Source organism: Tinamus guttatus, unplaced genomic scaffold (genome assembly GCF_059628265.1).
Source record: "Tinamus guttatus ecotype Peru unplaced genomic scaffold, ASM5962826v1 Tinamus_guttatus_pri_ptg000125l, whole genome shotgun sequence".
NCBI classification, from domain to species: domain Eukaryota; kingdom Metazoa; phylum Chordata; class Aves; order Tinamiformes; family Tinamidae; genus Tinamus; species Tinamus guttatus.
In genome coordinates, this window is record NW_028288659.1 from 1,008,265 (window position 1) to 1,024,251 (window position 15,987).

The 15,987-nt window shown below is 46.3% G+C and overlaps 1 protein-coding gene across 2 annotated transcripts in view; it reads left to right on the forward strand.

Annotated features, from left to right (window-relative positions):
- DENND5B (DENN domain containing 5B) overlaps positions 1-15,987 on the forward strand; it is a 98,129-nt gene that overhangs the window by 21,092 nt on the left and 61,050 nt on the right. The gene's annotated exons all lie outside the window — the stretch shown is intronic.

The following is a 15,987-nucleotide window of genomic DNA, read 5'->3' on the forward strand; positions in this document are numbered from 1 at the left end:
AACCCGCCGGCTTTCTCTGCAGTGATTCCTGTGGCTAGGTTTCTTTTAGGATAGATGGGTGGCATGTGCTTTTTCGTAGTTCTTTAGAGCAGGATAATGATCCCAAATTGGATAATATCCTGTGGTGGAGTAAAACGTGGCTTGTTCAATGTATCAGCAGCGTGACTGTGGTAGTGAAGTGGTCGTATTGCTGAGGACTTTCACTAGTCCTGCAGTCTTTTTGCTGTTTTGTTAAACCAAATGCCAGCTAACTAAACACACGGTTCCAGCTCTTAGTGACGCAGCGTGCTAAGCACTTTCGGATTTGTTGTCTTAGCCTGTTAACGGAGCCTGATTTTCCGTAACCTCCATCAGTTCAGTTTGTTTTAGGGTTGCATCACATCACGCTCCCCACTGCCAGTCTGTTTGCAGGGCACTGTGCCTGTTTACTCCACAGATGTCTGTCTCCTACCGTTCCCATTCAGACTCATGCTGATTGTTTTCTCTTTCCCTGAGCTGTTTGAGTGTTTTTTAATATTCAAGCCCACCACAGCCTCATAACTTAACCTACCAGATGAAGTGAGGGCTTCTAGATGAGGCTCTTCACTGCTGTCTCTATGGTTACACTGGAAGAGAAACCTGCTAAATACAAGGCAGAAAGGCACAGAAAAGGCTCCGGTGGCAGTTGCTGCCTTTACTGCAACTGCACCGTTTCCAGTTTATTCTTTCACTTTCTTTGTGTTATTTTCTCCTTGAGTGGAAACATCGGTACTGAGGATTAGCTGCCGTGATTAGAAATAGCATTAGGAAAAGATGGAGAGGAATTCCCTGGAAACAGCCTTTTTGTTGTTGTTGTTGTTGTTGTTCCTTCCTCTACCGCAGCCAACTTAAGTTACCGAAGGCTCTCCACGTGCGGCTCTAATGGATAGCTATAGTTATAGGAGACTTGTGTACAACCCCAGCGTGCGCCTCCCCGCAGCCGGCGGCGGTAGTAACCTCAGCGCTGATGTGAGCAGCCTGTGCGGATTCAAACAAACCCCCAGCAGCTCCATGAGTGCCGGAACTAATGGGGCCTGGGTCTCCTGCGGCCCTGCCCTGTCTGTGATTTTGTTTGTTTATTTTCCCCTGTGCAGGAATGAGCACGCGCTTTTTCTCGCAGCCGGGTTTTGCAGCATTGCCTCGTGCTGTTTCTCTCTACACCCCCCTGCTCTCAGGGGGAGGCTGAGGTGGCCCCTCTCCTGCTCTGGGGGCTCTCCCCTCTCCTCTGCCCCATTCTGGCTGGGCAGCTGCCTGTTGTCTCGCTACTGCTGGTCGTTTTCCCTGGAAAGCAGGAGCCGAGCACCTCTCGCTCAGTGGTTGACCCCTTGGCGCGTGTAATTAATGTTTAGAAGCATCGTCAGTGCTAAAAACATGCCCGAGCTGTGTAGTGTAACAGCAGCCAGAAATCAGCCTCTGTGCTGCAGAAAGCGCCAGGCTCGTAGTAAGGCATCTGTGTAAACAGCCCTTGAGGCCGCATCAGAACAATATCGATTTTAGCCGTTTTCTGGGTGTTGGAGCGTGCCCGTTTTTAGGTGGTTGAAAGGGGGCAGTTACAAGCTTGCCCCAAAGGAGAGGCCGCGGCGATGGGCTTGCTCCTCGCCCGGCGTGAGCTTCCCTGCTGTGGCTCGAGTCGCGGGTGCTCTGCACGAGCCGTGGGGAACGCGGAGCCCCGCGGCGGGGAGCGGGCACGGTGGGGCCTGGCGGGGAAGGCGGCCGCGCTGCAGAGGGTGACTGCGGGGATCCGCTTCCTCCTCTGCGTTATTGCTAGCTGTGCTGCCTCGTGCACGGCCCGCTCGAGCGGCCCGGCGGGGAAGCATCGAGGATAGCTGGGTCCGCAGGGTTGGAAACGCCCCTGTGCAGCAGCCTAACTGCGGCCAATGCATGCAGCACGTTTGGAGGCTTCACGCGAGACCTGCGATGAAAGAAGTCAGTCCTCGGGGTGACTGTGGATTTGGAGGTGGCTTGTGCGACCGAGTCAGAGGGAAGACCTTAGCAAAGTGATTAGCAGAAACTCATTTTGCTGCCTGTTCTCCAAGGGGTGATGAGCAACGAACGTGCCGCTTGTCCTGCGTCACAGCTGGGATTTCTGCCGAGCCTCTTCTGTAATGATGTTTATATTACATATCGTGTAATGTAGTATTACAGGGTGCGTTTCCAACAGTGGTGCAGCAAGTAACTGTCACAGTAAATTTACTGAACTATTATTGATGGCTACAGGCTACTAAATGAGTTGGTCTTTCTTCCTACTCTGCTGCTATTAGGAAAGTGAAATTATTGTTCCAGAAACAAGTTGGTTTTTGCTGTTCATTGTAATGTGCTTAAAATCTCTGTCTTTGATATGGTTATCTTATAACAAAATAGGTCTTGAAAGTCAAACTGGTGGCTTCAGAAATGCTATCACCTGCATAAAAAAATTCTGAGTCTAAAATTAGTTACAGATCTGCCTTGTTAGTACATAGACACGTTCAAGCTCAGTTTGTATTCCCCCTGCTGCTGTCTCTGTAGCTGCCTTATAACAATGTTTTCTGTTTCTTATCATTATCAGTAGGACTGCCTTTCCTTTCCATTGTTTGTGCAAGCTGTCTATCAAATGCAGTAGCTGCTGAGAGAGAAAGCTGCTTTAATTCAGACCTGAGGCCAATTTATTTGTAGTCGCATCGTTCTGCACCGAGTTGCCCAAACGTTCAGCAATGACATGAAATGCAAAGTTCATTTGTTCAACACCTAGGTGCTGTGAATAGGAGTGAGAAGTATGGATTTTCTTACTGGGGAAGACTTAAACCTAAGAGTAAGCAGTCAACAGTTCACTTAACACTTGTTATTTTGGAAGCATTTCTGTGCAAGTTCCTTGTTTGGGTGAGGAACTAGCAGCTAGTAGCCTCTGTCTTGCAAAGTGTGACTTGCCTTCTTGTTCTGTAGGTACCTGGGTATTTGGAATATTTATTATTATTTACATGGAATGTTTATTGTCAAGATAGCTGCCAAAATCCTTTAAATAAGCACTGTATGTGTTCAAATGGATAAAGGCTGCCTCTTCAGTCAGGCCGCTCCTGTTGTCCAAAAACTGTCCTATCCTGGTGTGAAAAGGAGGGGCAGTTTTTCAGCTTTTTAAAAAGCAATAGGATTTAAGAAATTGATAAATATTTTATCAATGAATTATAAGTTGATAAAATAAAAATAACACAACACATCTATGTTTGGCATATGCAAAGCAGAAGTTCTGTAGCTCCTGTTTCCTTTCCCCATCGTGCTCCCCCTTCCTGTGGACTCAGATGGGATCAGCAAAGAGACGAATCTTTTCTTTCCCTGCACTTGTTGCTGTTCAAGAACGTCTGGGACCCAAATGTGTTAACAGGGGGTAAAAAGCTTTGTTAATCGATTTTTGTCATTAAGGTGGCATATCCCTGTGGAGCATGATAAGTGACAGATGAAGCAGGCCTATGAACTAAAGGGATATCTTCCTTTAGCTTCCTGGAGTCTCCGGGCTCTCATTGCTCCTGGCTGCCCAGATGTAGCCAAGGCACCGCTGGAGGGGCCTCCCCAGCCTGGGGCCTCGCAGGCCCTGCTTGAGGGCGTTCCTGAGGGGCTGTTGAGGAGGTCCCCGTGTGTGGGGAATCGAGCAGGGAGCCCAACCCACGAAGGTGCCTGTGCGGGCTGCAGCCTGGGTGGTTCTTCATGCGTATCTGCTGCTACCGCCTTTTCTGAGGGCTGGGAGAGGGGAAATTGAAACCCAATCTCTACCCCACTCTGAGCACAGAAATGTAGTTGAACACACACGCTTCATCCCTGGAGCAAGTGTTCCAGCTCGAGGCTATGTTAAAGCTGGCAGTAGATTTTCTTTTGGAAAGTAGCTGTAACTGCATTTTGTGAGGGTGCTGTGCTCGCTTGCTGTGAGGAGCCTTAAAAACTAGGCCAAGTGATGCCCGAACTCAAGTGGAGCTTGGCAGCAGCTTGGGCTGGGCCTGGAATAGGAAAGAACCTCCTGCAGAACTGGAGGTTCTCGGAGTTTTCAGATCAAAGGAGGAGTTATATCATGAGTCCATACACCCCCAGTCAGTGACCTGCAAACTCTGCAAGTGCCAGGAGACAGACTTCATATATACATGCAAGGACAAGTCTTACGGCACCTGAATACACTTCTAGATATGGGTTTAAAGCTTTTTTTCAACAGCTGGAGGACTTTGCCATGTAACTCAATTGATTCATTTAGTAATAGCGTGAATAATACCAGCTTTGTTCAAGATAACTTGTGAAAGCAATTCACGTGCAAGTGTTGACTCTGCATGGGATGCCTCAAGGAGAGCGGTGATGCTGCAATTCACATCAAGACATCTTTGCATCATTCTGAAAACTGAGGTAAAGGCTCAAACACACTCAATGGATCACTTTAAGCTGTAAGCCTTCTAAAGAGGATACCCACTGCATTTTTAAAAGCAAACATTGTAGCTGATAAAAGTAGGTAGGTATTATTGACAGTGTACTGATAAAGACATCTTATTTTCAGAAATATGGATAGCTTTATTGAGGCCCTTGGGAGCAACTCTGAAGTTGGCAGTATCTTCTGCATGTGAAGAGCAAGAGCGTGCTAGGCCAAGGCCCTCCTGAGGGAGGGGAGGGAAGGAAGAGTGTTTAAGTGATGACAGAAGTTTTTCCTTAGAGTCCAATTCTGTTGTAGATGAGCAGGCACAATAAGGCATACCCTTAACTCTTTGCCGTTTGGGCACCTTTTGAAGCTAAAAGTAGTGTGGTATATCCTAAGCACAGCCAAAACAGAATAGGTGAATGAGGGAGATGAGCACCTTGTTGAAAAGTCCCTTGGTTCCTTTTCTTCTTTTTCTGAATGAAACTCTCTCAACCAGTCTTTGTTCTTCCTTTCCCCCTTTCCCCAGCTCTAAGCCAAAAGCAGCAGCATCTAAATGAGCCTTTGCTTACCCTGCTCCTCTCAATCTTGGCACATCCTAATTTTAGAGTTCTGTGGACTTAACAGTATGCTGTCAGTCTTGCTGTTTTTACCCCTGAATGCTGGCTCTCCCCACGTAAGCACCAGAGTGACTCTAAACAGCCTGTTAGGTTTCCCTGGGGCAGCGAGCTGGAGATGGCCGGGTGCTTGATAAGATGCTTGTGTGTTATGATACTGAGCAGCAGTGTAAAGCTTAACTTAGCTGGATAAATGCAGATTGATTCCAGTCTTTCGGCATCTTTCAGAGTAGCAGGAAAAAGAAGTAGTGGGAAGAAAGTCTGCCAGTGACTTGAGAGACCTATGGCTATAGGTTTTTCTGCTCCTAGAGCTGGAAGGAAAGGGAGAGAAGGGGAAAAATATGATCAGTCACCTATGCCCTGTCACTCTGAAAATTGAGCGCATTTCACCCCCCTTTTAAAGTCATGCGCCTGGGGTGGGTGCACTTTGCACAAGGCTTAACACTTGCCCTGTGCCTTGCTTGAATTAAGCAATATGGCCTGGTGAAGCCGTGTCTCTCACCTTCGGAGCAGGCTGGCGGAGCTGCCTGGTCGGATTTGCTCCGTCCTTCTGTCTCATGCTGGGCTAATTTAGCCTCATCTTGGTAAACAAGAAAACGGTTCTCATTCAACAGACTTGAGCCGGAGTGACTGCAGCTGTCGTCTGGCCTGTGCGCAAACCAATTTTGTTCATTCCCTTGCCTGGCAGGAAGCCTGCACCAGAATTGTGTCGGCACTAATCAGCATTAAACCAATGTCAGGAGGGCTGCATAAAGCTGCCCCGTAGCAAGGCAAGAGCAACAAGGCTGTTCAGGAGGGATTAGCGTAAGTACTGCCCGGGATGCAGCTGTGCAAGAAAAGGCACAGAAACTGCACGAGTTTTTTTTATTATTATTATTATTTTCCAGGACTTTTTGCTGTGAAAGCCCCTAAGCACTGCAAAAGAGAGGCTTCATAGGGAGTGTCACACTAAGAAACTGGTGTGATTTGCTGTACGTGGCCATAAGTACGAAAGTGAGAGAAGGTGCAAAATCCCTGAATGTGTAACCCTGTGTGGTTATATCAGGGACATCCAGATGGTGCTTCTGAGCATGCTCTGCTCTATTCTCCTGGAGAAGCTAGGCAGAGGGGCATAAGTGCAGTGTGTGGTCTCTGGTCAGAAGATGATGCTTGCTCTTGTATGCTGTACAATAACAGTTTTGTTAGTAAGACTGAGAGTTCAGAATATTTCTGGTGGAAGATTTGAGGCTCTGAAAAGGGTGTTTTACAGTTTTAATTGCTTAAAAGCTTTGTTTTCTTGCCTGGTGTTTACATTGCAGGTTCATGAGTGTGTTCTATTTGGTATTAAAAGCATTAAATAAGAAAGATCCCAGCTTCTGTATTTTTATTCTGGAGATCTAGAAATGTCAAGGCCTTACTCTGCTCTCCACCTCTTAATAGCTATTGAATTATCCTTGCAGTTCTTCCTTCTGAAAGTGATTTCTGTTTCTCTCAGTCCAGAGCACCATGGCTTTACTTTGAAGTCACCCTTGCTTTTCTGGAAAGCTTGGACCAGATGATTTGCAGAGGTCCTTTCAGACTTCACTGATGCCCTGGACCATGGTCACCTGGCATAGTTGCCTTTGAGCATACCTAGAAGCTCATAGATGCACGCTTTTGCTAATGCTATGCCTAAAATTATGTAACTTCACCTCAAAATCTCTTAGGGCTCTGTCCACTTTTGTGGTAAATGAGTGTTAGGCATCCTCCTGGCTGTGACTAAGAACCACATAAAGCTGATATGTTCTTGTACTGCCCAAAGTGGGCACAGCTATGCTGTAGCTGCCTTCCAGCCCTCTTAAACTACTAGGTAACTGTGTGTGTGTGTAGTGTTATACTTATGTCAAAACTGTTTTCAAGTGCAAAGCTAAGCATGTGTGAACTTTTGAACCTAGGCCCTGCCAAATGTTCATGGTGTTGTCACGGGTGGAGAAGCTCATTTAGAGAGAGCAGGCAGACCTTCTGATCTAAGATGCCCCAATTAGTTATGACACAACTTAAGCAATCCTCCTTCCTAGGGAAAAATCATCATCAGCAAACCCGTCTTGGGTAAGAGTTTGGAGAGACAGGAGTGGAGGAGCTTTCTGAGCGCTGTCATCCAAAGGAAAATCCTGCAGGCCTTGGAGAAGAAGCCCATGAATTGCACAGTCTTCCCCTTAGTCATATGTGGGCTAGCACGGATAGGATCTTGGGAATATCCATGCCTTGTGTTTCTTTTGGGCACAAGCGTGTGCATGTGAGGTAGTGCTGTGTTACCAAAGCTTGTTTAAAGCCCAAGCTCTCTGTGGAGGTCTCTAGGGTGGCATCTGACACAGCAGTGCCTGCTGCCAACTGAACTTTCTGAAGCACAACTTTCCTAAAGGGAGGTGAAGTGGGATGGAAGATACTCTTCATCAAGTGTGAAAGAGGAAAACCTCACATTTTGAAGAGTTCTGTATCTGCTGAGCACTCAGAAATGACCAGCCTTTCTCAGGAGCCTGTGGTAGGGTCCCTCGGGTGGTTGCTGAGATGTTGGGTCCCAGCTACGAATAGGTGGCAAGTAGGAACTTCTCGAGCGCTGATACCTCTGCTTTCTTTGCCAGGTGGTTGGTCACGGTTGGGAGGATGAGCGCAGGGCTGGCTGGTGCGGGAGCTCTGCCCACGCCGAGGGCGGCCGCGCAGGCCCTGCGGAGCCGCGGGGAGGCCCTGGTGTCCCCGCGCGCCCGTGCCGCAGCGCTGGCCTGCTCGGGGGTGCGGGCCTGCTGCCTCCTGGCCTCCCTTCTTCATTTCCTAGTCATCTTCTAGCAACGTATTAGCCATATTCGAGCTAATAATGTTTCGCGTTTCCCTTCTGACAAAAGTGATGGGAAATAGCAGTCTTTCAGGGAGGGCCGCTAAGAGAAGCTAGATTTGTTGTAATCTGACCCCCCACAAGTCTTAAAGACTAAACAAATTATAAATAAGTTTTTCAGAGCCTCTCTTTTGGCCTACAGATCTTCACAAATGAGTTATCTGGATGGAGCGTGCTCTGCCATACGCAGCGGCCTGCTCTGCTGACGGCCGGTAGCTCCCACGTGCTTGCCCTGAGGCGGGCAGCTCTTGTCGGTTCTGCTGCGGGCAAGCCCTGGCTCTCTTTAATTTGGGACTTTTGACAAGTTTGAGGCCCCTTCCTGTGGGAGTGCAGATGGCAGCTAAATGGCTGCTGGAGCCGTTTCCCTCCTACTTGCTGGTGACAAACCAGCTTCTTGGAGAGGGCAGCAAGTCTGTCTCTGCAGTGTGTTTCGACAGATCCTCTGCTCCTAACAAATGTGGAAAAGATTCAATGTGCCCTGTGACTTCTAGTGCCGCGGTCTGAGGTTTTAGCCGCTTCCTTGTGCTGTTCTGCTTGAAGGTTGTGGCCAGGGCTCCTCTCCTGTCCCAGTTCACTGCTTTCTCAGTTTCTAATGCTGTTCAAGAGCTGGCACATCTCATGCTAGGCAAATCCCTTCTTGGGTTTGTGGGTTTTCTGTTTTTCGCTCTTTGCCTTGTGCGAAACTCCAAATGTCATGATTATCAAAGGGGTATTTTTCTTTTTTGCATTTGGTGACCTTTTGAAGTTGTGAGGAGGAAACAAGCAGCACTTTTAAGAGCGCAGAAGTTTGCCTGTATATGCTAGAAAGTAATGTTTATCTCCTAGAGTTAAGGCTGTGAAGAAAATGCTAGATAAATTGCGACTGGAGTCCTCCTGAGGCTGTCTGCATGAAGCCCTGGTTGGAGATCCCTTTGTCACGAGTGTGAAAGGGATCACCCAGAGGTGACTTCCAAAATAGTCCTGGGGACTGGCCTGCAGTGCATGGCTACCCCCTCTGTCTCAAGGTATGGAGAACTGGATCAGGAAACTAACCCAGCCAGGGTGTGGAAAACATGTTTTACTCCCTGTCCTTGGTCCTCCTATTGCTCCCCCAGATACCCTTCAGCTGGGCGAGTTCACCAGGGCAGCTCTCCATTAGAACCACCTGAGCTGGCAAAATGAGAGGCTTGGTGTGGGGATGAGAATGAGAAGAAGAGCTGGGAGCTTCTTGTTTTGCCTGAGTCATTGTTGATCAGCAGTGACTGAGTAAAACCTGGGACGTGTGTGTGGCTGAGGCAGTGTGTACTTGCTTGAAGTTGTACAATGCTAGGAGATAAGTCATTGCAGAGTTCCCTTGGTAGCCCCTGAGGTTAAAGCTGGAGAGGAATTTGTGCAATTTCCTCTGCCTTATTTTTTCCCCTCTGCCAATTACAGGTGTAGGCTATTCTTAGAAGGCACCATAACAGTAAGACACTGTTGGGTGTCTTAGCAGTAGCTTTGGGTTGTTTTGTGACTGGAAGACACTTGTTACTGAACTAGGACTGCATAGGGTACAATCTTTCTCCAAAGACATGATTTCTAAAATATTAGGTAAAAGGAAGATGAAGGAAACAGGAGAAATGGCTTCCTTTCAGGACAGGACATGTATTGAAATGGGTGTTTTTGCTTCTACAGGTTGATGCAAGGTTGTGATTACAGGTGTTTTCAAAGCAAAAACTGAAGAGGCTTACGAAGCATGAGTGATTTTTAGACCATGTTGATTCCACGGGTTCTCAGACGTGCCCTGACGGTTGAGAGGCATGGAGCAATTATATCATTTGCCTAAGGAAGCGCAGATCTGAATCACAGAGTCAGCCTGGGCAGCCTTTGCAGGGGGTAAGCGTGGCTGGGCAACCATGCTTGGATCCAAACTGCAGCAGGAGCCGTGCCCACCTGCACAGGGCTTGGCTTCCGCTGCCATCATGTTGGCTGTTCCAGTTCTGTCACTGCACATGGTGGGAAAACCCATCTTTTTAGGCATGGAAGAAGCAGTGAGACCTGTGGGAAGCTGACATAGGACAGTGCAGTAGGATTTTTTTTTTCTTTTTCCAAGGGCATCCACCACGCTCCCTGCAAAGCTGAAGGTGTTGCCAGCCCGGATGAAACCGCATTCAGCGCTACCCTGCAGCCCGATGCGCAGGGCTGTGGGAGAGGCAGGCAGATGTGGTTTACCCACCTGGATAAACGTGCCCGGGACGGCCGGCTCGGAGCTGAGCAGCGCACGGCAGCGGGATGCTCCCTAATCCCTGGGGAGGGGTTAACCGGCCGCAGCAGACCTGCGGCGGTGTTAATGCTGCAGCTTACTTAAAGTAACTGGTTGCTCAGGCTGTCGATCTGCCGATGGCACAAAATGCAGATTTGGATTGAAGTTCCGTGGATATTAGCGTAAATCATATTCAGGCTGTCATATTGGTTTGGAAACAGAATGAGCCTTGCTGAAATCAAAGCCCAGGCTGGGATCCTCCATTAACAAACTGCTTTTTTTTTTTTTTTTTTCAGGGGCAGAAGAGTATTTTTGGAGCTTGGTTAGTTTTGTCAAAAAATAAGCTGAGTTGGAAGTATGAGTATTTCTCTAATTCTGTCATGACTGTTGAATTTGTCCCTGTGAGAGCTACTTAAGTGCTCAGACTCCTTTAGTCTGGTGTACATACGTGCCTCTTTTTTTAAGGAGGGTATGTATTGCCCACACATATTGCCTATTTCTGTGAAGACTTTGAGACTAGCCCCGTTGGACTGCTACAGCATCTGTGCGTGAAGCCTTTGAAATATTCTTTGTAGTCCATGGTAATCTAACATCAGTTGTCACCTTACAGTCCTTTTTCAGTAAGGTATTCTTTCAGTGAAGTAATAAAACTGGAGGTTTTATTACATATATATATATGTATAATATACAGTAATTCTTGTGCTCCGCTACGTTTAGCTTAACTTATTGGTAAGTAGGCTCACAGCTGCGTAATTGCCAAGATTTGCATTATTTGCTGTCACAAGCATGGATAGTTTGAGTTTTTGCTAATTCCTACATAAGTATCCAAAAAAAAAAAAAAAAGGTGAATTTGTTTCCTTAAGGTAAATATTTAATCCAGTGTGCCCAAACCTGTGAGCTTTGCATTGGGGGGTATCCTCCAGGGACTCTCCTGGTGTATTGGTGTGTTAGGTGATAAATCACCGACAACTTGTCAAGGCCCGAAGAGAGGCGGCAGGGCTTGCGTGGCTTTCATCTCACATGTGCGTGTGCTGTTTGATTTGAAGTGGGAATCCCAATCCCAGGGGAGCGCTGCCGCGGCCTCGTGAGGAATTACGTGTCCAGGATTTCGGAGCATCTCTGCTGTTGCTTGGACAGTTTGGCTGGACGGGAAGAAGCAGGGACCCTGGGCGCTACAGCACGGTCAGCTGTGCTGCAGTCTGACTAATCCAGCCTTGATCTTCTCACTATGAAATATTTAGCTTTTAATTTATGCTGGAACAGTTATTCAGCTCTCCAAAGCAGCACAGCATGACTTGCTCTATTGTATGAGGCGTTCCATTTAATTCTGCAAAATTCCCCTTTATGAGAGAGACATGTAAAAATATTATAACTGCCATTACTTTTGCATGAGATGTTTGTGCCAGGGCCAGGAGGGCTGTTATAGATGCTTTGTTTTCGAATTAGCCTCTCTGTAGTCGGTGACAACTCGCACTTATTTAAAAATGAGAGCAGCAATTACGTACCTTCTACCTGTGTATTTTAGTGTGCCAGTCAACCTGGGATCCAGGCACTAAAAGGTTAGTAGTAAAAGAGGAAACATTTGCTTAAATGACATGTAATTTTAGGGCTGTTTAGAACTCCATTTGTTCTGCTCCCATCTTTACAAGCACTAAAATAACAGGCAAAATACACAGTTCCCAATGAAGATCCAGCTTCTTTACAAAGAAGCTTTGGCACCTAGTTCTCCCCAGAGCACTAAGGGAAGCCAGAGGAGCTGGTTTTCGGCTCCCCTTTATAGGGCTGTGAACTAAATTAGAGGCATGGTAGAAACGTTGTTGTGCTCAGAATTTTCCATCTGGAGCACAGTTTGGATCCAGAAATGAAAGTAGCGGTATGGGTCCCTGCCTTTGGATTTGAATCCTGACACTTTGTTGTGGTATGGTGACTCAAGCCTACTCTAAGCCTCCTGTATTTTCACTAGATTTGGCCTCTGGCCACCAGTCAGCAGTTACAAAGCATAAATGGGATTGCTTGCGCTTTGTTGGAAATACGTAGAGTTCTGCTGCAGTGCGAAGGGCTGTATCTAGTCTGGTTTACTTAAGGCATAGGGAATATTTTTCATGCGCCTTAGGTGTGCAATTACTGTGTGCTCTTAGCTTTTCAGCAACCACTGGTGCAAATTCACTGGCATCAAGCTCATCTTCAAGTAGTTTCTTAATGCGAGTGGTTTTGGCCAGTACATGCAGGTTGCTGCAGAGCTGCTGGTGGCAGAAGCAGTATTTTTAACTGCAGAGTTACAAGAACTGGTCTTCCTTTCAGTGTGATGATACCTATTCTTCTGAACATAGCGTTTTAATACAGCGACATAACATAGCGACTCTACTGCCGTCCTCTTTGAGAACTGAGAAGAAATGTCCCATATAGCACGTTATAATCCTTCGGTAAAGAGCGTTAAAAAACATAACTCGGTACAGTACAAAGTTTATTCTACATCTGTCCTCTCTATAGCTGTCTGTGTGGCCCTGCTGATGGGATCTGGTGTCCAGAGGGCTCTGCAAGGAGCGCGGAGAAGCCATCGCTGCTGCGGGTGGATGGGGGTTTTGCTGTCTGGAAAAAACTGCTTTTTCAGAAACTGGGGAGAGCTTCCCTTTCATCACCAGCGTCTGTGTATCTGGAGAGTGCTAATGTATGTAAAACAGAGCATTTTGCAAGCTGGGACCACTAAAAACAAAAAGGTCCTTTGGCTCTTCTTTGTGGCTGAGCACATCAAGGGCCAGCTCTTTGATCAGAGACACAAATCACATCAGAAAACAGGGGCTCCCTTTAAAATGGAAATAGGTATTGCTCAGTGTAACAGTGCTAAGATCTCAAGCATGTGTGAGACGAGTATAAAAAAAAAAAAAAAAAAAAGCCCCCCCTCAAAGCAAAACCCAAACCCAGGCAAATTTGACTACTTCAGCGGTAGGATGGGCATCTCTGTGCTCTGCTTCTGTCAACGTTGATTAGTACTGAAAAAGATCCCGGACAAATTAAGCTTCTTTCTTTTCTTGTACTGGTTTGCCAGCCACTCTTAAATACAGCAGCAGAAGGTGTTACCCGTGAGGTTGTTCTCGCCCTGCTGTTGTATCAGTGCAGCTCTGGGGAGCTGCTGTGAGCCTCCAGTGATAAACACCCGAAATTGCCCTCCTGATGAGTAAGGGGAGGGTCAGGTATCAGGACGTGATGTGGAGTGGAGTGGCTTAAAAAAATCCCTCTGAATACAGCCCGACTTAAAGGTTATCTGAACATACTGCAGCTTAAAAAAAAAAAAAAAAAGTTCTTTCACTAAAAAAGCCCCAAAGCAAAATTTACTGGAAAGTTCCCCTTTTCTTCCCACATTCTGGTGCACAAGTCTAACCAGTAATGGCATGGGGATTTTAGGATGACAAGATGTTTCTTTTTTTCTCCCCTGTTCTCATCACCAAAAATATCAACTGTAATAAAGCAGATTAAGACAACTCTTACTGCCCTGGTGGAATAGAGAACAAAATTTGTCTCAAGATTTTCATAATTATATTCTCAGAGCCAGCCTTAGCTTGGACATTTAGGCTTAGGAGCTGGGGAAGGGTCTCAAGTTTTAGCTTGTCCTTGCTAAGTTCCATGTGTGTATGAGTTAAAAGGGACATAGAAGGGGTTACATTTTCAGAGCTCAGGACACATTTTTCATTCACATGAGTGCCATCATTAATGATATTTTAGGAACTTAGAGGTGGATTTGAAACCCTTTGCTTTCATATGGTTGCATACCTTACGCACTTGCTATGTAAGTTCTCTAAGCAAAAGGTTAACAGGCTGTTTAAAAACAATGAAACTTAAATTAACTTGTTGCTCCAATTGTTTTCTTGATTGGTGCAAATTCTTATTCATTCTATACAAGTATCCAGAGCAGAGTATGGAAGTATACATATGGAAATGAACGTTGCCCTTACTTGATACAGAGCAGGCCACAGGTCTCGGGGACATGCTCTCCATATGATGCAAGCACTGGAGCAGCAGTGTGTGCTTGGAAAACCAGCCTGGCGATGGGAAAGTCATGAGTGAATTCCATGAATCTTCATTTCTAGAGGAAAATAAAGGCCTGAAACATAAATGGCAACTTTCTTCCCTGTATTCATAAATATAATTTCAGTCTTACACCTGTATCACATTTTTCTGCTAAGCAGTATCACAATTTTCTGCTAATCAGTTCAAGCCTTTGAGTCAGATGCCAAAGTATACGAATGCTGAGCCTCTTTACCCGTTTAATAACATCTCCCCTGTTCTTCCCCCCCAAAACATAACTCGAGCCATCACTATTTCTTTGAATATGTGAGTGACCAGATTGCGGTGCGGTTCTGCACGAAGCAGCCCGCGCCGCTCGTGCTGGCTTTCCCATGTAGCGGGATGTCTTTATGGATCCGTCGGCGTCTGGGAGCGCTGCTATTTTAAGAAGCTGACAGCGCTGGTACTGGATAATGTTACTCGGTGGGCAGATAGTTGGTATTTTAATCAAGGTCATTGAAGGAAGGGATGATGGCAAAGTTGCTTTCTGATCATTTGGGCTTATGCAGCGACTCTTAGACAATCAAATGTCCCTTTTAAAAAGACTCCTGAAATAATAAGGTTTTTTTTTTTTAGTTTGGTTATTTTGTGACAACAGCTGTTGCGTTTCCCTACAGGGTCTGTATATGAAGGACTAGATTGGACAGTGCTCTTTGTAGCCCTGCACTTAGACCTTGGTTGTTAATGAGCACCTGCCCTTTGGCTTCTTGTGCAGGGATTTCCATCACTTGTGCGGCTCCTTAGCCGTGTGGTTCATGTTTGCAGCCAAAATACTGGAGGGGGTGGCAAACCCAAGAGCCTGCCCTGGCGTGTCTGCTGTCCAAGCTGTTAAATCTCTGCTGCTCACCGCTTGCTCCTCCTGCAGAGGTGCTGCCCCTGGGCCTTAATTCTCTTTAAATAGCAACCCTGAGAGTGATTTCTGGGGAGAGCTGTGGTAGCAGCGCGTCAGAGAGGCTGGTAAAGGCGCTGTGGTTATCTGGTGCTCGCTCACCAGGTTTGGCTACCAGCTTGTAAGCAAAAGGGTTGGGAATCCTGACTGCGGCCGAAACCGAGACACGGCTCTGTGTCAAGAGTTAGAGCAGCTTTTTCTGAGAGCCTAAACAAACGCTCTGGCAATCTGTTCCTGCAACAGCTGTAGGCAACGGCTTGTTTTGTTCCCTGCGCATTAATATTTATGCAACTTTTACGTTCAGACAACTCAAAAAAATGGAATAGAATGGGCTGACACCTGGAGCAGAATTCATCATGCTGCAGAGTTGAATGCGAGTTGTTTTCAGATGCCTCCCCAAAGGAGCAGGAAAATTAATCTCCCAAAGCACAAATGATAATCTAAAAACCTTTATTGCAAGTATTTTTCTGTGTCTTCTGCAGAGGACTGCAGAAATTCCAGAAATTATGGGCTTGGCAGAGTTCTCTGGTGCCTTGATTAGAACAGCTGAGATACAAGGGTAGTAGTAGAAACCTGTTGTGAATTTATATCCAGAAACTGAATGACCAGAGAGGTCTGTGATATTACAGCCTTAATATATGCTTCAGGTTTGTAAAATAATTTTAACCTAAAGATTTTTATTTTTAATCTGTGTTACGGTGTCTTTGAAAACACTTGCGTTTTTCTGCAGGAATTGGGGTAGCTGTTACAGGAAGACTGCTCATCCAAGTTATAAACATAGATCTTATCTATTTGAGTCTTTGTCGAGAAACACATCACCACTTACAACACATCTCTTATGAGACACAAATGATGAACGTAGCTATTAGGTGACTTGAAAAAACTTGTGAAAATGGCAATCTATACAGTACTGAAATGGATAACTATGATACTAAAGAAAACCTCCAAGTTTTAGTTTGACGTTGTTGGGGT